The sequence below is a fragment of the Miniopterus natalensis genome, chromosome 10, assembly GCF_054644295.1.
Source record: "Miniopterus natalensis isolate mMinNat1 chromosome 10, mMinNat1.hap1, whole genome shotgun sequence".
NCBI classification, from domain to species: Eukaryota; Metazoa; Chordata; class Mammalia; order Chiroptera; family Miniopteridae; genus Miniopterus; species Miniopterus natalensis.
This window is the reverse complement of record NC_142090.1, coordinates 23,869,028-23,894,105: the sequence shown is the minus strand read 5'-3', so window position 1 is coordinate 23,894,105 and position 25,078 is coordinate 23,869,028. Positions and strand designations below refer to the sequence as shown.

Genomic DNA, 25,078 nt, shown 5'->3' with positions numbered 1-25,078 from the left:
TGTATGCATTTTCACTGTGGCTGATAAGTTATGCAGTTTTAGAATATCAGGGCAGAAACTGATCAACTCTGTAAAATGCAGTGAAGTGATATTTACAACACATTTAAGACTATAGGTTCATATTTCAAAAAAAAAAAAAGTGACTGTCATCCACCATTTTTTGAGAAACTACAGATCCCATCAGTCAGTGGATTTGTGACCATTAAATAAATGTAGAAGGTAGAGCAGTACCTGGTGAGACTGATGGTCACCAAGTGCTGGCTGCATTGTAGAATTTTGTGCATTCTAATGTCCTTCTAGAATTATTTTGTGCATTCTTTTGTTTGGGGGTAATGGTGTTTTGCAAGCAAAGGGGCATATTCTGAATTAATGCTTTTAGAAAAATAAATTTCAAGTTGGAATTAAGATTTTTTACATTGGAGAAAAGAGAAAGGTATGAAATGATTAATATTAAGTAACTGCAGAAAAGTAGCAGCATTTACATATTAGGGAATCTAATAAAATAAGATGGTTAGAGCTTTTACTTTTATGAGTTCTTGGGTAAGCCAGGTAGTGATAGTGCCCTTTCTTCAGCTTTATGCTTCTGTTCTGGCATAGTTAATCAGTTCAATAGGGGTTTGGTAATAGCTATAAGAAAAAAGTTATTCCCAAGGCTGCTTGTTCAGTTCTGTGTTTCTGGCTAATTTAATTGCCTTCTTGAAATGATAATGTGGTTAAAATCAATCTAATTTTTTAGACATCTTGTGGTGAACAGAATTCCTCATGTTGTCATATAGCCAACTGATGAAATATTTTATATATGAAGAATTTTTGGCTAAGCTAAATAGAACATTATAGTACAGTATAACATAATTTATAATTTTGAGTTAGTCTCGCATGTTTTGAAGTTCTATTGGTGCCTTTTCAAAAATGAATTAGTGAAAATCCATATTCTATTGATTATATTTCTCTTTTTCCCTGTTGATAATTTTGTGACAAATTTTGAAGAAGATTCAGAATAGTATAGGTGTTTAATTCTTATCAAAGAGGAATATATATATATTTGGTCTTGTTGTTTTTTTGTCATTTGAATTCTTTATTAAGGACAATTGGATAGTGCAAATCAATATCAGGACTTCAAAGAAGTACATATGAATAAAAAAAGGACTCTGTGTTAAGAGGAAATGAAGGAAGAAATATTAAAAGGAAATATGTTTTTAAAAATCTGGTGTCAATGGCAGTGTTTTTCATAAAGTATCAGTGTGTCATTTTAATAATATATAATGTTTATAAGATTGAATATAGGTGTTATTATAAAGAATATGGTGAGATGTTAATTTCATCCAGCTAGAAGTTCTATTCTAGACATGTGAAGTTAGTATTGTTTTAAAATTAGTTTCCTGAAATGACTTTCAAATTTTTATTTTATTTTGAAATTCATTTTTGTTTTCAGGAGGACAATGAGGAAATGTTAACCATTAATGACATTTTTATTATATAATAAAATGCTTTAAAGCATCTACTTTTTGAAATAATTTAAGAAACTAAATCATGATGCTTGAGTAAAGTGAAATGGATTTAATTCACAGAATTCATATGTAAATGGATTAGAAGAATTAAATATACACTTTCCCAGAACTTGGAAGCAAAATGGAGTTACTTTTAAGATTTAAGTTTCATTGAAGTTGAAAAGTTTAAAGTTCAGGAATTAAGCTAATTAATGATCCTGATAGAATATAGTAGTCATACTTTTAAGATGTAGAAATGTTGATGCAATCAAACTAAAATCTATTTGTTGGAAAAATATATGAACATTTAACAAAACATATGTATTATAATATAGCACAGTTTCTTAGGAAAATGTCTTCGGTTTTTCACCAAAATATATTTATAATGTATTTTATAAATAGAGGTTTTTTAATCTGCCTTTTTGTGTCTTATCTTTGGCTGCATTGTGACTCAAAAGCTTTATTTAAGAATAGGAAATATTCAACAAAATCCATTGCCTAAATTTATTTTTTACTCTATAGTTTTATACTTATAAGATGAAGTATAAGGTATAAACTTGCTGGAAAATGTGCAGTAGTTGAAGCTAATATCAAGCTGTGTCTGATAGATGGCCAAGAATTTCCCATTACACTTTCCAAGCTCTTTATACATGGCTATTATTTTTAATGGAGTTAATGTTCATCAATTAATGATAATAGAAGTGAAAATGGAATCTTAGATAGTGGTTATCAAAAGTTTTAGCTCAAACATCTAAAAGAGCGGAAATAGCCAACAGCTTTGTAATTCAGAATTGGCAGAATTATCTCCTCCGTCTCAGGTCATTTTAGAGAATAGTCAGTTGGTCTTTTGGTCTGAAGAAAGGCTTGGGTCTTTCTTAGAATTATTGTGTATTCATCTAATCAATTTTGTGCTCCCTGAAATATCAAGTGTAGCATTATACTATAGCTTAACTATGCTTGTTCTAAAAGTAATTATTTAACTTGCTGGTGAAATGAATGCTTTAAAATATAATTTTAAGCTTAACTATTTCCATTTAGTTAAAGCAGAAAATATCAAAAGCACAATTTTTAAAAAGTCAGTAAAAGAAAAAATTCGATTTTTAAAAATAATATTTAGATTGAATGGCCGTGCATATCTACTTCTCCATTGCATCCTTCCTTTCTGTGCATATTTATTGACCTGCATTAGGCCCTGACTACCATTTCATTTCCTTACCTCCTTTCTTTCCATAATGTAACCTCTAATTACTGCCTTAAACTGCCTTGGGAGAAAAAGAACCTGAAACTCTTCCTTTGTCCTAATGACCTTTGGGAGATAGCATCTAGGCCTTGCTTTTCATTCAGGTGGAAGTACTTACATGTGCCAAATGTAGGAAATTTCAAAATGATCACCAATTATCAAAAACAATGCTGTGAAAATACATTTAACAATTTTCAGCTTCAGTTTACCATTGTACCTCATGTGCATGATTTGTGAGTAAGAAGTGGTACAGGGTGGCATATTAAATAATTGTAGGATATTTTATGTTAGGCGACATCTGCATTCTTGGTCATGATTATTTACCATTTAAACCCTTCTTAAAAAAAACACAGAGACTCATGACATAAAACTTAAGAACTTGAGAAGTGTCCTTTCTACAGACATTACCACTTCTGTAATTTTAAAACAAAAATGTTTTTAGTATGTGAAAAAAAGTTACTACTTGGCATTTCTATAAAGTTTGTGTTTAGAATGAACTTTATGATTTAATTACATAAATCATATCCTGATTTATGAACAAATATAGGAAAACAGAAAGTTCGCTTACAGTGTACATTCATCAGAAACAAATATGGTGGAATTACACCTATGCTGTCATAAAAAACTTAGTGTAGTTGTCTATTTATAAGACTCAAACACTAGCTCTATAATATTTCAATTTAGCAGGTTTGGTAAATTGCTATTTTAAAAAACAAAAAAGCAAAATAGGTTTCTTTGTGATTTTCTTAATAATTTAGCAGGGAAATTCCCTTTTTTAATGGCATAATTGGAGCAGGATTACATATTTAATATGTTCTATATATTATTTCATATAACATATAAGTATGTTGTAAATATTATATACAACAAATAAATATATTATTTTATTTGTTATATTTATTTTACAGCATGTAACATAGATTGTTACATAACATATATGTTATAAAATATATATTTTAAAAGAATAAACTTTTAAATATCTTCTTGTTATTCATCACAATTCTGACTACATAGCCTTGGGGGAATGTTGGGAGTATATCTTGCAGAATCATTTATGAAGAGACTTTTACTTTACCCAGCTGTTACTGAAAATGGATGGAATTATTCTCTCTTGGCCAGCATCTTAAATAAATACTGCTAACAGGTTGATTAAATACATCTTTACAATATGGGAAGTACCAAAATTTATCATTCTATTGAAAAGTCATGCTATGAGTATCATCCATTTTTATTTTGAAATACTACAACATATTTTTATAGAGTTCTTTACAGAGCATGTTATTTGATGGTAGTTGAAAAAGAACTTTTAAATAAATGTATAAAAATGGGATATATATGGATTCATTTTTAGCAATACGGTACCCAAATTTTGTATTTTGCTTTAGTCATTTGACAGGAGACAGTATTTGACATTACATACATATTTTTTGGTCTACTTTATTTTTAAAAAATATATCTTTATTGTTGAAAGAATTATAGATGTCTTCCATTGACCTTCTCCAGCCTGCTCTTGCCCCCTCCCCAGGCCTCCACCACACCATTGTCTGTGTCCATAGTTATTCATATATGCATGTAAGTTCTTTGGTTAATCTCTTCCCACCACTGCACAATCCCTTTCCCTCTGAGATTCATCAGTCTGTCCCACGGTTCAATGCTTCTGGATCTATTAGTTTATTTTGTTTATTAGATTCCTCATATAAGTTAGATCATGAGATACTTGTCTTTCTCTGACTGGCTTATTTTGCTCAGCATAATGCTCTCCAGGTCCTCCCCCGCCCCCCGGATGCTCTCTCAAAGGGTAAGAAATCTAATTTTTTTTTACAGCTGCATAGTATTCCATTGTGTAAATGTACCACAGCTTTTTTTATCCATCTTCTACTGATAGGCACTTGGGCAGTTTCCAGATCTTAGCTATTGTAAATTGTGCTGCTATGAACATAGGGGTGCATATATTCTTTCTGATTGGTGTTGCAGGATTCTTAGGATATATTTCTAGAAGTGGGATCACTGAGTCAAATAGCAGTTCCACTTTTAATTTTTTGAGCAAACTCCGTACTGTTTTCCATAGTGGCTGCACCAGTCTGCATTTCCACAAGCACTGTACTAGGGTTCCCTTTTCCCCGCATTCTTGCCATTCTGTCACCTGTGAGGTGATACCTCATGTCCTTTTAATTTGCATCTCTCTGATGATTAGTGACTTTGAGCATTTTTTCATATGTCTCTTGGCCATCTGTATGTCCTCTTTGGAGAACTGTCTATTTAGGTACTTTGCCCATTTTTTAATTGGAGTGTTTGTCTTTCTTTTGTTAACTTGTATGAGTTCTTTATGTTTTGGAAATTAACCCATCAGATGTATCACTAGTAAATACGTTCTCCCATTCAGTGTGTTCCTTTTTCATTGTGTTGATGGTTTCTTTTGCTGTGCAGCAGTTTTATAGTTTGATGCGGTCCCATTTGTTTATTTCTCCTTTTTTCCCTTGCCCTAGGAGATGTATTGTCAAACATATTGTTACTAGAGATGTCTAAGATTTTGCTGCCTATGGTTTCTTCTAGGATTTTTATGGTTTCACAATTTACATTTAAGTCTTTTATCCATTTTGAGTGTATTCTTGTGTATGGTGTAAGTTGGTGGCCTAGTTTCATTTTTTTGCACATATCTTTTCAGTTTTCCCAAAGCCATTCATTGAAGAGACTGTCTTTACTACATTGTATGCTCTTGCCTCCATTGTCAAATACTCATTGAGCATAATGACTTGGGTAGATTTCTGGGTTCTCTGTTCTGTTTCCTTGATCTATGTGCCTATTCTTGTGCCAGTGCCAAGCTGTTTGATTACATTAGCTTTGTAGTAAAATTTGATATCCCGTATTGATTTCCCTCCTATTTTGTTCTTTTTCTCAAGATTAGTGTAGCTATTTGGGGTCTTTTTTGGTTCCACATAAATTTTTAGAGTATTTGTTCTAGATCTGTTAAATATGCCATTGGTATTTTAATAGGGATTGCATTTAATCAATGGATTGCTTTGGGTAGTATGGACATTTCAGTGATGTTAATTCTTCCAATTCATGAACATGGCATATTCTTCCATTTGTTTGTATCTTTTTCTGTTTCTTTTTCAGTGTAATGTAATTTAATTTTTTGAGTACAGGTTTTTTACCACCTTGGTTAACTTTATTCCAAGTTATCTTATTTTTTGTTGTTGCAATGATAAAAATGATTTTTTTTTTTTTTAGTTTGTCTTTCAGAAAGGTCATTATTGGTATAATAAAAGTGCAATTGACTTCTGGATGCTAATTTTGTATCCTGCTACTTTGCTGAATTCATTTGTTAAATCTAGTAGTTTTTTGGTGAAGTTTATATACTCTAATTCCAAAACCAGATATAGACATACATACTTTTTAAATGTGTACATTTATACATTTTAAAAATGTATACATTTTAATTTCTTTTATAAACATTTACTTTGCTGACAAAGGTATGTCAAGAAGGGATACTGTGTTCTCTCAGCATAGTACCCCAGAGAATGGGCCATTTTCTAATTTTTAGTGGTTCTATGGTACTTTGCTTTCTTTTTTGGATTTCCATTTCCATTTAGACTATAGATTGACTTAGTCTTATCCTTATTTTTGTTTAGTTATTTCATTCAATTTTGATGTGTATATTGCATTTGTGTAAACTTTCTTCTCAATTATACTCAATCTTGAAAATGAGTTAATGAAGATCAAATTTCTTACCTAATTTCTGAATTCCTGATGATGGGAAACTTAGCAGTTATTTATTTAAAATCCATCATTTTACACTTGCAAGACTTATTTTGTGGATTGTGCATAGTTAATCAAATAGCAGCAGGATTCTTTGAAATTTCATGTTTTGCTCCTCTTTTTTGAAGACCTTAAGACATTATCTGGGAATGTGCATTAACAACTTGGGGGTTACTGCTGATGCTACAGGGATAAGAAAAGGAATACATTTGCTTTTTATTCCATTCTCTCCTAGTTTTACTCTATGACTCACTCCACATTCCTCTGTATTACTGCTGGCTGTGCATTCATTCGTACAGCCCTGAGGTTTACCATGATGGTGTCCAATTGATATAACACCACCCTGTGCTCTCATCTCATGAACTGTTAGGTCGTTTGTCAGCAAACTACCTGGCCTGAAGAAGAAGAAAGTCAATCAATTTTTTTTTTGGCCTAAATTACCTGAAAAAGCTTTGGCCTGTGGGTTGTTAAAACTCTACAATGTAACTTCTCTTTCATTGAAATCACAAGAATGTGAAAAGAACATTCACTGAAGAAGGAGTATTATTTTTCCTTCAGAACTGTGATATGATTCACTCTTTTCTCCCCTCTCCATATGGCTTTCATTGTTTTATGAGCTTATATATATTTTCTTCTCTCATTGGCCCACTAGTTTCAGCAGCTGGACTTGACAGTATGGGATATGTTCTGATATTGAAAAGAAACCTAGGGATAAAACACCATCTAGATTTTTGTGCACGTTTATACTGCTCTTTGTTTCAGTAGATTCCACTGGAATTTGTTGCCCTTTAGTTTTCTCCTTTGAGAACCAGCCTTTAACTTTGACCTTCTCCATGAAGCCTTCTCAACCTCCGAAGCCTATATCACTTGTAGTTGGAATTACTCTTGATATTAATAAGTGCTATTTTATAGATAGTGTATGGTTTTACTTCTTGCCTTCCTAACTAGATTGATAGACTTTTGAGGTTTGGCTCTATGCCTTTGGAACTTATTACCTACTAGTTCAAGATTCATATGTAGAAAAATCTGTATTAATATGTTGCTGATCATGATGTGAGATGATACCTGCACACCATGGAGAGAGTGCTTTAGCCAGAGAACCATGCCACCTCAACATTATCAGTAACCTATTAATCTAATATTTTGCTTTGCTCAATGTTAAAACGTGAAATTTACTATTTGAACATTTTATCTTTGAGTGTACTACTACAATCTACTCTTTTTATTTTTCTCTTTGGGTGGGATATGAGACTTCTGCATTTTTGATCTGCAACTAATTCTTCAAATATTAAAATTAATGGTGGCTCTTTTTTTAATCAGTTTGCTTTCTGGTAAAGACTGGGTTAAGCACAGAAGCCTCTGGAAAGCATATGGAGATATCTTATAATGTAAGTGAATCAGCACTAGAATATACTGCCTTCTCTTTCAAACAGCTTCCTACCTAAAGATGAGCAGGCAAAGAACCCATAGGTCAAAAAATACTTTGATGACCTGTGGCAAGTGTCATCTTACCAGTAAACACTAAGAGGCACCTTTTACTTTATGCAGGTCTACTCATTTATGAATAAATTGGAATTGCTTAAAAATAGTAAACTATAATCTGTAAATAGCTTAGAAGATAAGTGTAGTCTCTCTCAGGAAGAAGTTTTCATTATAAGTGATTAAAAGGCAGGTACACAAAATACATGTAGCTACATATCCTGGCATGGCGCATTCCATTTTGCAGTGGAAATTTTGACAAGTCAGTTATGCAAAGAAGATTCAAATCATAAAGTTTGGGAGAATAGGGTGTGAGTTATCAGAAGTTAATGAGAAAAAAATAACACTGAAAGAGTAGGATGATGGTTGAAATAATGTCTAATAGAACAGGAAGGTTTTGTTCTAAAAGTAAAAGGTCTTGTCCTTTTGGTTCTTATGTAGGCCTGATTCTTCTATCTTCCTCACTTTCTTTATTTTTTAAGAATAACAGGAATAGTGCTTTTGGAAACCCAAAGTTTTACCAGCAGCATATATTTTCAGGAAATCAAAATGTGACTCATAGAGTTCAATTCAATTTAACATATTTTGTTGATCACTTACTACCTGTCATTGATCACAATAGTAAACATAACTGCCAACTTTCTGACCTTAAGAACTTTGTAGTCTAGTGGGAGAGGCAGAAAATAAACATAAATATGTAATTCCAGGTACTGGTGTCTGCTACACGCAAAATAAATCAGGGTAAGAAGTGAACTATTTTGAGTAGGGGACAGACAAGACCTTTCCAAGGGGTATATTTAAACTGATGGCTAAAGGGAGTAAAGGGAGTTATGTGAATATCTAGATGAAGAGCTTTTGAGGAAGAGATAAAGGAAGTACAAAGAACTCAAGGAAAACGGAGGCTTGGTATATTTCACCTAAGGCCACTGTAATTGAAGCAAAGGAAGGGAGGGGCTTAGTAGTAAATGCTATCTGAAAAGTAGTTGGACAAGATGATGTAGAACATTGTAGGCCATAATAAAGACTTCTGGTTTTATTCAAGACATAATGGAGAGATATTAGAGAGTTATGAGCATACAGGACATAATATGATTATCGTGTTAAGATGAACATAAGCTCTGAAACATTTTCCCCCCCCAGTGGCCATTTTAACATTAATTTCTTCACCATGTATAAACCTCATTGTTTGTGGTCTCTGTTATATTTACCTTAACTTAAAATTTATACCAAGTTATTCGTGAGATTTTCCAGAAAAATGGAGTATTTTATAAGAATGCATGATTAAATTATTCCTGTCTGACAAAAATAAAACTAGTTCAAAAGAAAAATGATTTTTTGTTGAAAAGACAAAGTGGTTCTCAATAGATAAGGAGCTATTTGGGAAATTATTGAAGATTATTATTTATTTTGATGATAAATTTGCAGACTTACAGTTGTCAATTCTAATGTCAGTGTTCAAGAATATCACATATGCTTTTGATTCTATTTAGAGAATTTTCATTTCTTTTTTTCTCACATTGCAGTAGGTACATATATATCCTCTTCAGGTGTTTTGTTATTTTTGTGTTATTTGTGTTATTTTAAAGAAAAAATGGTGTATTTGTTTTGAAATCTGTGAAACTTGCCAGAGGATTTGTATTTTTCAATTCAAATTAAATTGGGACCATGTGTGTAGCCAATGTATAATGAAAATTTACAGAGGCAGTCCTTCAGTAAGAATCACCATGCTGCAGAGAAAACATAATCAAGAATGGATAACTGGAGAGGACTTAGGTCAGAAGAACAAGAATTGGATTAACAGCATAAAAATACAAAAAAAATAATTATGGTTGCTTCCTAGAAGAGCAACTTGTAAAAATAGTTCTTGAATGCAAGGGAATTCAGTGTGGCATCTCACTTTTGCATTCTGCTTCCAACAAAAGATCTGCTCTCCAGGTAATTCGCCATCCTACCCAATAGTTCTCTGCAGAGGCTATATTTCTGATAGAACAAGCCAGGATATACGAGGGCCATCACAAGGAAAATGTTAAACATCCTGGCATTCCCTGTCCTTTGCCTGTGATGAAGTTGTTAATGCAATTACACTCTCATAATTAATATCCTTTATTAATTTTCACTGGGGACTGGTTTCCTTTCATCTTGCTGCAGGAATCAAAGCTAAATATATGGAAATATTTAATAACTTCAGCTATGTGTTTCAACTTAAGGACAACCATATCCAAGCCAATTATATGAAAAATATCAAATCTGAATATATCTCACAAGGCTTTGGTTTATTCATTTTTGTGAAATTAAGAATGAGGATTGGAGTTGATATTCAATTGATTTTCCGATATTTTATAAAATGATATATTTAGTATATTTATAAAGTATAACTTTTTGCAAACATCTGCAACCAAGAAATATTCATATTCTCCACTTATATTGTACAGTTTATCAGAATATTACTGCAGTTAGAAAAAAATTATGCTAATTTCAAGACATCTCATAGGCATTCAGAGGGGATATATCACTATGTAATAGGATATATGAATAAGTGTCAAGGGGAAATTACTTTTATTTTAGGAAATTCTTAATTATGGAAATGAAAATGAATATTATTTTCAGTCCTTCATAGATAGTCTTGCAATTTTGTCATGTTTGTAATAAAAGGCAATTGTTTTAAAAAGCACAATTAACTTAAAGTTTATATATATGGTGACCTGTTGTCTTTTTAAAATATAGCATTTGTTCTTTTGGCTTTAAAAATTACAGGAATTTGATGCAAAATGTCAGGAGAAAAAAGTAAATATTCTAATAAAATAAAGAAGAACGTAATTTAGAAAATGGTTATAAATTCTCCTTTATGAAAATAGAGCACTTTCTTTGTTCAGGCATGGTATGGTCCTAAAATAAAGTGCCTATTGATTTTGCACAGAACTTTATTATATTCATGTAAAATGTCCAACTACCTTTATAATCACCTAAATGAAAAATAAGATTATTTTATTTCAAAAATAATTAAAGGAAGTCTTTTTCAGTCAAGTAGCAAATTTTGGCAATATGCTCTACTATATACTATTTTGTGCCAGACTTTGAGTTCATTAAGAAATCACTTTACAGCTATTCACATTTCTTTTACTTCTACCTCCTCATTGGTTCCCACATTATTCAGTGCCCAGCTTCTGGATCTATACCTATTGTTTTAAATATTACTAAAATATGTGTGAATGTACAAAGTATACTCAAATATACATTTAAGAAACACAAACATATGCATCAATACAAAAATGTATGGATATGTATTATACACATGTGCATATGGCACATACCTTCTCCTTTTCTTTTTCTAAGAGGACACAAAATTAACTATTGATGATAATACTTTTAGAAGTCTGGGTATGTGGGAGATTAAAAGAATAATTTTATATTTCATTTTTTACCTTTTTGTATTTTTTTTATCAGTCTGTTAAAAGAGGGCTCTCTGGTGACATTTGGGGTCTTCTCTCTTATTTCGTATTTTTCTATATGAAAACTTTATGAGATGTTATTTAAAATTAGAACCCCTCTACAACAATCCTCTGATGATGCACTCAAAATTATTCTAAATATATCACAGCTGTATGATGTTAGTCAAGTTACTTAAACTCTGTTTGCCTGAGATTCCTCTTCCATAAAAATAGGTGAGCAATACCTACCTCATACCACTTGTATGGAAATTAAATGTAAATATCTGAAGTTCTTAGAACATTACCTTCTATGTAGGTGCTATATGAGGGATTATTATTATATTACTATTATTATTAAATATATGATATTAAAATAATATTAAAGGTAATACATTTTCCTTGGGTAAGAAAAAGTAGTAAAGAAGCAGGAGGAAACTTTGGGGGATGATAGATATGTCCATTGCCTTGGTTGTGGTGATGCTTTTCATAAGTGTATACTTATTCCCAAGCTCATCAAGTTGTAGCCACTAAATATGTACAGCTTTAAAGAGAGAGAGAGAGGGAGGGAGGGAGGAAAGAAGGCTATTAGTAAACTACAAATACAAGGAAAAGAAAAAGCCCCTAGTATCAGTCACCCAATAGACAACTAGGCAGGAAATGATAGTTGAAGATGAAGAATTATTAATTGAAAACACATCTTAAATCAATAGGTATTTCCTATTAGGAACTGGGATTTTGAATCACCACACCAAATTTTTGTTGTTGAATATTTAGCAGTTTATAAATTTGGGTTACCAAATTACAAAAATTCTATGTCTCTGGAAGTTTGTTTTGACTTGAAATACTTAATCAATCCTTTATTATTACTTACTCTGCTGATTTTCAAAGAGGATTTGAAACAATTTACTGTCAAATGAGCCAAAAAGATTAAATAAACAAGTGCCAAGTATTAAATATGAAGGGGAAGTGATGGAGAATAAAAGTTATGTTTAATAAAGCATTACTGAGCATAAAATAAGCTCTGAATTTCCTGGCAGCTAAAGAAAAGAAAGTGTAGCATGTTTTACAGTTCTATTTATCCAATAAAGGAAAGTATCTCACCCTCTGAAGAGTTTTTTAGAAGAGTACAGCAGGTTTTTTTACCAATGTAACAAACCAATAATTTCACAAAATATTTATAACTATTTTTTGTTTTGCTCATATAGTATATAAACTTTTATAATGCAAAATACATAATAATACTTTAAGAATACAAAGGTGTTTTCATAGGAAATACAAACCCCTCGATCAAAATATACTTTCAAATCATTACAAGTTTCATATATAGTGTTTAGCAAATTCTTAGTGTGGACTAAAGACTACCAGAATTAGGATCACCTAACATACTTACTAAAAATGAAGATTTTTGGCATTCACCTAAAACAAATAAGTCTCTGGAAGTGGGAAGCATGACAACTACACTTTTACTGCTCACATCAAAATTTAAGAAACACTATCTTGTCCGGCCAGCATGGCTCAGGGGTTGAGCATCAACCTATGTTCCAAGAGATCATGGTTCGATTCCTGGTCAGGGCACATTCCCAGGTTGTAGGCTCTAACTCCAGTAGGGGGCGTGCAGGAGGCAGCCGATCAATGACTTTCTCATTATTGATGCTTCTCTCTCCCTCTCCCTTCCTCTCTGTGAAATCAATAATGACATATTAAAGAAAGAAAGAAAAAGAAAAAGTTTCTGGAAGAATGTATGTTGAGCCTGCCATTATCATCCTGGAATATTATTGACCTTGGACTGGAATTTTGAAAAGAGGTAAAAACAAACCATTTAAAATAATGATCTAGACAAATTAGCTAAAGTGCTATTTTTTATATTAATAAATATGTAAATAAGAGAGAAGTGCAATAATTTTGAATATAGGTGATTAAACTGAATCTTTATTTCAAAAGCCCTATTCTATCCTGTGCTAAGGAATAAGGTCTTACAGATATTACCATTAGTACTGCTGTACTGGCGAACAACTGGAATAAAGAAGACACACTGCTTCCTTTGGGAATTTAGGATTTTGAGTTTTTAATGTTACTGATTTCCTAACATTGTCAGGAGTAGGTGGGCCGAGCTTTCCTAATGCAGGCACAAGTTAACTGACCAGTTGATCATAGTGAAAATAGGAAACATCAGAGCCTCAGAAGACGGGAAGAGCTTATGAGAAGCAAGACAGCGCTGTGTATGAACATGATCTAAATCTCATGAGATGAGAATTGGGTGAATTTTTTCCTCTTTTATTTTCTTCTATATAGGCAGAAAGTTGATTTTTAAAGGATTTACTTTCCAAAGAGGATAATTTTTAGTCACGTGTTAGAAATTTCAACTACGGAGGACCTGGAGATAAAAAGCAGATTTTTGTTGGATTCTTAAATTATAATTGAGCATAAGGGAAGTTGCTTGTAAAAATTCATTGAATGGCTGATTTGATATCGAGCTTTTAAATTGGCTTTTCATGGCCATTAGCTTGTCCAAAATGAAGCATGCCTTACACCCTTTCCCAAGAGGTCTAAGGGTAAAGAGACCTGTCTTGTGAAAGTGTGACCGACAGTGTGGCCAGGAACTGAAATTCATTTCCTGCCTTGGAGGATGCTATCTCATTAGCTATGGTTACAGGATTTCTGGCCATAAACTTTTGTGTAAAAGGAAACCTAAAGTTAGAAATTACATTTCAATCATAAAAGTGCTGATAAATGTACTCTCATGCAAACTCAAGTGTTCTTTAGTGTTAAGTGTTCCTGACATAACATTTTGAAATCTTGGTTTAAAGTGAGATTAGTTAGATGATACAGGTTTATCCCAAGTCACATAAATAGGAAAGAAAGTCTTATAAACCCTCGTAATGCCTCTCTTCCTGAACAGAATAGATATGGGTAGACACACACACACACACACACACACACACACACACTCAGAAAGATGGGGAGAGAGAAAGACATATAGATGTAATATGATCCATTTAATGGAACAGGAGAGTCTACATTTATTGGGCCCCGGCTCTGTGGCAAGCACCACCCGCATAGACATAAACAGTGTTATTTTTTCATACAGAGCATTGGTTGCCCCCCTCCCTCTTGCTTTGCCATATTTCAATTCCCATAAGCAAGTAAGACAAATGAAAATAAGCTAAATAATTTAAAAAGAGGAAAGCGGCAAAACCAAATTAAGAACATTCCACTGAAAATATGTTTAAGTTCAAACAGCTAGAACATTAAAAAATTAAGCAAACTCTTCTAGCTAAAATAAAAAGCTGAAACCAAAAACAATAGAACATGTTCTGAGAAACATGACTAGATTTTTTTTTTAAGAATGTTTTAAATACTCCTTTATTTGAAATGAAATACTTTTATTATTTTCCTCATTTTCTTTGTCATTTCTTCTATTTATATATATGCATGTTACATTTCCTATACTGTTTCAGAGTAAATTACATACATGATGGGCTTTTACTTCCAAATACTTTAGAGAGTATTTCTTAAAATTAAGGATTTTGTTTTATATACCGTAAGACAGTTACTCATTTTAGTAATTTAACATTGATGTATAATATTTCTCCTAAACTATTTTTGGTATTTCAGTTTTATAAGTTCACCTAATAATGTCCTTTATAGCATTTCTTTTATGAAACATTTATTTTTTCAATTACAGTTTACATTCAACACTATATTGTATTAGTTTCAGCTATATAGCACAGTGGTTAGAGAGTAATATTCTTTACAAAGTGATCCCTCCAGTATTTCAAGTACCCACCTGGCACCGTACATAACTATTACAATATTATAGACTTTATATCCTATGCTGTACTTTACATCCCCATGACTATTTAGTAACTAGCAATATGTACTTCTTAATCCCTTTACCTTTCTCACCTACATCCCCAACCTCCCTCTCCTCTGGCAGCCATCAGTCCTTTCTTTGTATCTAAGTGTCTATTTCTATCTTGTCTGTTTGTTTATTTTACCTTTTAGTTTCCACATATAAATTAAATAATATGGTATTTACTTTTTTCTGCCTGACTTATTTCACTTAGCATAATATAATCTAGGTTCATCCATGCTGTCACAAATGGTAAGATTTCATTCTTTTTTATGGTCAAGTAATATTCTATTGTATAAATATACCACTCTTCTTAGCCACTCATCTATTGATGAGCACTTGGGTTGTTTACATTTCTTGTATTGTAAATAATGCTGCAATAAACACAGGGGCCTATATATTCTTTCAAATTAGTGGTTTGGGTTTCTTGGGACATATACCCATAAGTGGAATCACTGGGCCACGAGGCAGCTCCATTTTTAATCTTTTGAGGAACCTCCATACTGTTTTCCACAGTGGCTGCTCCAGTCTGCGTTCCCACCAGCAGTGTACAAGGGTTGCCTTTTCTCCACATCCTTTCCCACAATTGTTGTTGATTTATTGATGGTAGCCATTCTGACAGGTCTGAGGTGTTATCTCATTGTGGCTTTAAATTGCATTTCTCTGATGATTAGTGATGTTGGAAGCATATCTGAATTTTAATATGAACTTCTAGGAGAATGTCAGAGAAAATTCACCAAAAAAAGCACATGTCCCTGAGTAGGTATGCCAGTTAAAAAAACTTTATGCTTCGACCAAAGGTTTGAACCTTGAAACATAAAATAAACAAGTCATTTTATCTTCCTGAAGAAACCATTAACAGCTGTCCTTTCTTTGCACCTTGGGCCAGACATAAACATCAGCCAATTAATACACATTCCATGCTCCAAAGTTCTGACCTGCTATGAAAATCTGGAATAAAAACAAATGGTTTTGTAACTTTTTTTGTTTTTGGGTTTTTGTGGGGCTTTTATTTTTTTGGTGTTGTGGGCTCAAAAAAAATTGAAAACATTTATTTAAAGGTGTCACAATAGCTTAGTTCAGGCATTTAGGTTTAAGGGAAGTAAGAGTACACTTTTTTTACTCCAAGTAAGGAGAATTCCTTTAAAACCAAGCACATGGTTAATGATCAGTATTACACTTGGTAAATTAGCAACAAAATAAGTTTGAACGCTGTAATATTCTGCCCAAACCAGTCCCAGGTACTGTTTAACAACCAAGATGCATATTAATTTTGTTGTAACTTTTTGATTTAGAGGAATCTGTTTTATTGAAGAGATAGACATACATTTAAAAGATAATTTATTTCTAAGTCTATATTAGATTTGTTTATTTATAGTATCCCTAGGAACAAAATAAGAAAAGAAAATCTATGGATCTATAATGCACTACTTGAACCTTGTGTGTTTAAGGTGCCTCAATGCAATATTCCTGCTTACAAAAGTTCTCTCTTCAAAGAACCTCAGACTTCAATTGAAATCTCCCCTGCCTATAGGTTTTGTAACAATGGTTAAAACATTGCTTTGCTGATCATAGATGCTAAATAAAGATTTTCTTTATTTTCGGTAGAATTAGAAGCCCAACCAATTTTAGGGACTTATATCACTCACAATATAGTACTTTCTAGCTACTTCTCTTCTCAGCTGCACATCCTCTGACGCACAAATATCTACATACAGAAATAAAATTACCACAGACACAAAGTCTTCAGCTTAACATACATTAAAACAACATATGAAATAAACTTTCAGAGTTTTGACACTTTTGGGGTATGCTGATTGATTCCTCTGTAAAACTATTTTGCAAATCTTTATTCATTTTCCTTAACCTTCAAAAGAAATCCCCTCCATTTCTCTGTTTTTTCTCTCATCCCTCTGCTGTTGGGCCATAGATATACAAATCTATACAGAGCCACTCTTCTGAGCTTCAGAGAATAATTTCCAGATTTACATCATCAGGAAATATTATGACCTTGCTTTTTATAGACAATCAGCATAAGAAATCGCCATATACAGAACATTTCCAAGTCTAATGCAAAATCATTAAACACAGAGTATTGTATAGCTAGCACATTACTCACTATTCCATGTATTAAGTGCCATGGAAATATATATATAAAATATATATATATAAAATATATATATAATATATAAATATAAAAAATATATTTTTATATATGTATATATATATTTTTTTTCCTTATATGCTAACTCTATTAGAATTTGGATATTTCTTGTATGACTGATGAGATGAATTCTCCAGCATGTCCAGGGTCACCAGTAATGGATGCCATGAATAATGAGTGATGCCGGCCATAGTGGGGAATGGAAGATAATTTTGTGTGTGTTTTTTTAACCTAGCTTAAGCAAAGCCTCAGTGGCAGAAAAATGCCTAGCATATTCTGGATGCAATGAGTAGAATTATTTGGCACTCATATATCTGTTAAATGTTGACTGAACAAAATCTAGAATCTCTTGTTACTTTTTGAATCTTAATAAATTCTGCTGTGAGTGGGTTTGAAAGTAATTATTGTAACACTAAGAATTCCTTCACTTATAATTTACATTTGTTGTCATATTTGTATTTTTACTTTCTTAAATGTTTTCACCTTCTTAAGTGATCAATAAATATCCACGGAATAAATTAAAAAGTTGGTTAAAATACCTTTTTGAATGCATAAGTATTCTACTCATATATATGATATTGGAGAGACAGTTCTATCAGGAGGATGGGATAGAGATTGAATTTGATACTTGAGCCCACAAACAATCTGTGATACATTGACGTATTACTTGTCCTCCCTGTAACTATCTCCTGCCATCACTTTAAGATTTCTGTTTGTTAATAAACTATTAAATTGGTGTGCATTGGGTATTTCATACAGTTGAACATACTGGAGCACTATTGTTTAACAGAAACAAAGATGATGCCCAGAAACACAGGGCAAAAAAATGCACAGTCATATAAAAAACCTAGCAAGTAAACACAGAATCCAGATTTCATTTAACTCAACTTATGGACTGTTCCTATGTGCCAGCTGATATACTTGGCACTATGAAGAAAATATGTAAGTATGAGAGAATAAGTTCTGTGAAGAGCTGGGATTTTAAATCCCGGCTCTTCTCACTGGCTGACTTTTCAGAGCCTGGATGTAGTTTAAAAATATATTTGTGTTTGTATGATATGAAATGGGTGAGGACGTTTTTATGCTCTGAAATGAGCGACTGTTTGCTTGAGTTGGAAAAAACAAAACTCACACATCAATTCTTGTAGTCAAGCTGCTGTCTGTGGAGCATATGAAATTGCAAAGATATTTGAACATGGTTTTTCTCATATAAGTGCCTCCTTTCCTCTTTTTAGGCCTGTCCTAGTAATTAGGGAAGAATGGCTAGGATGCGTGAAAGCTAACTTGTGAGCTGATTTCTATACCTGTTGTTTCCCTTCTCATTTTTTGTTATTAAAGCATAATTGGTGTTTGCTTTTTTCCAAAAAGTCTAAGATCACCTATATCCAATGTAGTTTTAAATAATGCACAGCATAAATTGATAAATAATGCAGTATTGCCATTGCGAGTACTATAATATTTGCTCTCTAATATAAATATGTTGCCTCATAGATAATTACATTGAAATATATAGTCTTTACTGTAAATTTTCTAGTTATATTTTGAAAGACACATTTTTATGAGAAAGCAGTTAATTTAAATATTACTTCTCAATTTTCTTAGTGCTTCAGCTCCCTTTGTCTTAATTAATTTTCACTCACTTGCAAAGGTATCTAAATCCCTTTTAATTTCATCTTGGTTTCTTATGCCATCTTATTCCATGATACTTAAATAAATTCAATGGTATGTTCATTGATAGAGACATTCAAGGGAGATTTTTCAAATGGTAGTTCTTTATATTCTTAGAATAATAGAATTTTGAAACTAAAAGTTTTCTTGTAGATCACCTAGTCCAAATATCTACCAATCGAAAGTCTCTCTAATATATGAACTTCTATGAGTTTTTTGACTATTCTGTTTAATTGAAAGTTTAAGGCAGCCAATTTCTTTGTAGCACAATTCAAATTTTTATTAAGTTTTTTTTAAAAATCGAGCTGACATGCACCCTTCCTCTGTAGCCCATTTATCCAAATTATGTTTTAGAGATTAACCAGAATATATTTTTCTTTTCACTTCTTTTCCAGGGCTGTACTTGAAGAGAGTTATCATGCCCCTCCTTAGTATTTTCTCTGCTGGGTCGAACTTACCCAAGTCATTCAAACTGCCATGTGATTTCTGAATACTCCCCTACCCACTGCCTTCATCTCAAATCCTCGGAAGTTGATTTAACTGAAAGACAGTACATTGAGATTGTCACCTACCATGACACAAACACTGTATCTGTGATAGGGCCCAAACACGATGACTTGTATTGATCTTGTGATAAAATAACAGGTCTTATGTTTTTACTTGGAAGGCTATAAAATGTTTTCTTTCTTCTCTTTTCTTATACTATTTACTACTTGAGGTCAAATTTTACTTGATTTTTAAAAAAATCCTTTTAAAATTTCATTTTATGAGCTAATTAAAATGCATTGTTTGAGTGTTACCTAGCTACTTGGCTCACATTTCTCCAGGAGTCTGTTTAATTGTATTATAATAATGAAACAGAACACACAATAGACAGTGTTCTTCTGGAAAAAGCTATAAAGGAATCCTTTCATCAGTGGAAGTGTTTATCCAGATCAGTGTACTGAAAACATCTATCCAGTGCAACCAGACATTTAAAATCCAGTAAGACAAGGAGAAGACAAGGAAAGAGTATATTAGAAATCCTAATTGAATTGTTCTAACATCCACGGTTGTTCTGGCTCTGTTTGACCGGAGGCTGGGCTTCATTCAGGTTTCTGATGATTTTCCTTTTAGTTCCTAAGAGGATCATCAAATACTGTGCTTGTTAGGACAACTGGGATGCATAGAGGAAAGAGTCAGACACATGCAGCTTTCTTGTTCCTCTTTATTTGATCAAATTCATTCCAAGGGACAAACTGCAATTATCATCATCATCCTCATGACAGAAGCTCTCGTTTAATGAGTAATTACCCTGGGTCAGGTGTTGTACTCAGCTCTGCTTTACATACATAGTTTCTTATTACATGTGATTCTACAACGTAGACATTTCTTTATGTCACAAGTAAACAAAATGTGACTTAGAAAGAATTAATGTGGGTTCTTTCTGTCTCCAAAACATGTACATTATCCACTGAAACATGTAAGCTCAGAAATTATTTCTATTTGTCAAATAACTAGTAGTATTGATGTAAACTGCATCTCTGGAGGTAGAAATGCTGTAGAAAAGGCTTGGTTCAAAGTGTGTCAGGACCAGCAATAGCAATAAGAAACTAAGTTTTCTGCTCTTGAGCATGTTTACAAAGACTATTTTAATAGAGTATTCTACAAATGTGTTGCTTTGTGATTTGCAAGTTTTCTAATTGAAGTCACTCAAGGTGAAACACAATCCTTAATACAGCAGTTCTAAAATAGTTAATATATGGTGATGGGAGAAGATTTGACTTTGGGTGGTGGGCACACAGTGCAGTATACAAATATTGTAACATAAAAACCCACACCTAAAGCCTACAAGATCATATTAACCAATGTCACCCCAATAAATTTAATTTAAAAAAAATAACAATAAATAAAATATTTTAGTGAAAAGGTGGGTAGGTCATGGAGCCTTTTTTGTTTTATGTTATTGCAGAAGAAGAAAAATCCTGTAGGATGTTTCTTAACACCTTCAGTTTGAATGTATCATCCAAGCACCTTTGAAATAATACATGACTGGATAAAATATACATTCATTATAGCAAAAATGATTGATTGTGTCACTACTTTAGATATGAGTAGAAGTTTGTGGTAGACTCTCATCTAACTTACTAATTGGTACGGCATGTCAGCAATAACGGACATACAGTAAGTCTAAAAATAATGTCAGCTTACCATTGATAAATGGACAAGCAATATTTTGAACAATCTTTATATATTTTTTTCCTGGAAGTAATTTTATTTATTGCATTATCTCTCATTTATAAGATCACTAGTTGTGATTAGAATATAAAATAAAAAATATATATGATTGCAAAATACATAGCTATAAAGACATTTTTATCTAACTTAAAATTTTGAGAGAACAAACATTGGTTATAAAACATTTTAGAATGATTTCAGAGTTTAATTAATTAGGACTTGATTAAAAGTCATTCTTATAATGAAAGCATTTTAAAGATCATTAAAGTGGTGACGGTTTACAAGAAAAATATGCTTGTTTGTCAAACACTTGGCCTGTTAATGTACATTTAAATTCTCTACATTTCTCATATATATCTTAGATATGTGCATAGATATGTAAACACATACATAAAAATATATTTGTATTTGCAAGGAATCTATATTTATCTTGTACTCTGTCTCCTATATTATAAACTCTTGGAGGTCTGGACCTATAGCTAACTTAATTTGATCTAATACTCCAGACTGAATACATTCTTTTGCTACTTTTTATGTTGGTTTTGATTTTTAAAAATGCAGTATTCTATTTATAAAGGGATATTATCTTGGCTTGAAGATAATGATTTTCAATATGTAGCACTAAGAATTCATATTGATGCCAAGGAAACAAACTCAATAAAACATCAGTTTAGTTCAGCTTTGGCTGCAAGATTATTATAATGTTCCATTTCAATAGCTATTAGAAAATATCAAGATTATATTATTTCATTTTTTCAACAAAAATTTAAGTTTCTGTTCTGGGCATACTCTTGCTATATGCTAAGGATACTAAAAGTATTGAAATGAATGTCATAGTGTAGTTTCACACACACAAAAGCACATATGCATACATACACACGGAGAGATTATTCTACATGACAATGTAAAGAGGAGAGTCATAAACTTATGCCAGAGAATTATGGGAGCCCTGGGGGACACCTAATCTAGCCGGGAGTCTTATGGAAGGTTTGCCGATAGTCTTGAATGAAATATTTAAGGATGAGTATGGGCTACCAAAGAAATGAAGATGGAGAGTGGGAAGATCATTCCAGATAGAGGGAATAACAAAAATAAAGGGATAAGTAGAGTATTATTTTAGCAATAATACAATTATTAAATATTATGTGTTTAAATTATTATATATTACTAACTGAACTAAGGGTTTTATGTGGATTCTCTAGTTTATGCCTGAAAATAACTTTAGAGATTAAATGCAGCTTTTGTCACTATTTTGCATGAGTAATGCAAAGTTAGAGTCCAAATGTAGGAAAGCTGTGATTCAAATCAGGCAGTCTCACTCTGGAATTCTTGCTATACAATTTTGAACTTTGGATTGGGATATTCCCAATAATTCAGGGCTACTATAACCTATTCCCCAGATATCTATTCACAGACAATTAGGCTGTAGCCCTAAGACAGGGCTTAATGGGAATTTTTGAGGTCAACACTGAATATTCAAGTATAATCTAAAACAATTTGACTTTTTCTAATGTATAGTGCTAAAGATTTAATATATTTTTCATACATTGGAAAGGTTGGCATATATCCTTCTAGTGCTGAGTATTTATATATAGTCATTCAATCTCCTTTTGACAAAGTCAGGATTGTATTCATGTACAGTATATAAGAGATCTACATTTTGAATTTGAGGTTGACATTTCTTCCAATTCTGAAAAATTTTGTTGCATACCTAATGTTCTTCCAACTGAAGTATTTGATATCATATTTCTCATTGTGACTTTTGTTCTACAGATTATAAAAAAGATTCAAAGTACTGGATTTCATTAAGTGTCATTCCTAGAACCATGGACAGAGGAACTCCCTATTTCAATTTAATCTCTTAAAGGTGAATTTCCGATTTTGAATAATTCTCTTAAGAAAGACTTAATGCTAATAATTAGATTCATGTTGCCCTTCATTTTTACAAAAGCAGAACTCCATATGTGCCTATAGTACAACCATATGGGAATGCTAATTGTTTATTTGAAAAAGTTTGCTTTAGTCCATAGTAAAATAGCTTAAGAATGAATTCTTTATAACCATTCCAGTTATCTGAGTGTGCTCATCACGTAAACTTGGAAGGATACCTTAAATGTGATACTGCACTTTACATAGTCACTGAGAAAAGCGGTTTTGAATACTTAGAGAAATGAAGAATCAAGTGTTTGAGATAGTCCTTGGAACTACTGGCTGAGGTAAAATAAACCAGGGCCAGGCCTGGAAATGAAACATCAATAAGAGAAGCCAAGAATGAACAATTAGAATGCCAAACACTAGACCTTTCATTTAGTTACCAATTATTTTCTAAGAATATTTTAAGCTATTGGTTTTTAAGAATTGCGATTTTGATGATAAGGAGACATGATTCCATTGATCTTTTTATTAGTTGAAAGCTCTAGTTTGACATTTATATTTCCATGATGCCTTTAAACATCAGCTTATTTTAAAATAGCTTTTCTATATCAATGTTATTTTTCAGAAACTATCTCTTAAACATTTCTACTTACGGCTCTTTTATGAATAGGTATCAATTCTCATGGAGTTTGAAGCCTCCTGACTTCTCACCAAAATACTTTGGGGACTTTTTTGTATTTTGTATATTCTGCTGAATAAGAATCATTGCAAACAACATTAACTTTTTATTTTTAAGTTAATACTATTTCAAAGTGTGTTTATACATGAAAACCTAGTTTAACAGTGTCCAGTAGTAGAACTTTCTATGATGATGGGAATGTTCTATAATTATGTGTTTAATATAGTAGCCACTAGACACATGTGCCTTTTGAGCACTTGGAATGTGGTTAGAGTGATTGGAGGAATTGAATTTTAGTGTTATTTTATATTAATAATTTAAAATTTAAATAGTCACGTATGACTAGCAGCTACCCTGTTGGTGAGAGCAATTCTAGTTCTATATTTCAACTGCTTAGCTAGTTAATTTCATTGAAAAATTGGAATAATCACGAAAAAGGGAACTTCACTATAGTATTCTAACCATGTCATTGTGCTATGGTGGTTTTGAAACAAAAATAATAAGTTGTCACATTGAGAACAACCAGAAATATGAAATATACCAGTCCACTGATTAAACTTTTCTGGCCACTTGTGCTTTTTCAGTCCAGCTATTTAGTGATTGATGAGTTTATGATTTTAAGTTAAATATGCAGTGTGGTTTGGATGATGGATGACTGAGATTACTTCCTCATCCAGCTATATGTTTCTGGTGTTTCTGCTAATAATCTCTAAAAATAAGTGTTGAGAACCAGTCACAAAGTTTTCCAAGATGAAGACATTGATCTAAGCCGTTCTCTTAGTTTCTACTTTAATGAATTAAAAACAGTATTTGTTAGGGAAAATTAGGAAACATTTTCTCAAAGCCTAATCTTGGAAAAGCCACATAGGAGTTAAGATCCACTTTTATTCTGCTCATGCAAGTTAATAATAATTGGGCACTACTATTAGAAAGGGTAGCTATAAAGCTGTATCTGATATAATGCTTGGCTCTTGATGAATCACTAATGCAAGTGAAAGTGTTGAGGATAGATTCATTGTTTAATGCAAGATATATCATTCTTATTTGTTATTGTTTGGTTTTGGTTTGTTTGTTTTCTTAGTATACTTTGTACCATGAAAGAAACAAACAGTCAGGCAAATGCCATTCACAAACATAAATAAATGAGTCACAATTAGTGAATTAAGAGCTTGATAAGAAGAGAGATTGTCAGAGCTATCACACTCTCACCATTGTGTGTGTGTGTGTGT

At 32.2% G+C, this 25,078-nt stretch overlaps 1 protein-coding gene across 1 annotated transcript in view; it reads left to right on the top strand.

Annotated features, from left to right (window-relative positions):
* Positions 1-25,078, top strand: part of KCND2 (potassium voltage-gated channel subfamily D member 2) — a 481,036-nt gene that overhangs the window by 2,681 nt on the left and 453,277 nt on the right. The gene's annotated exons all lie outside the window — the stretch shown is intronic.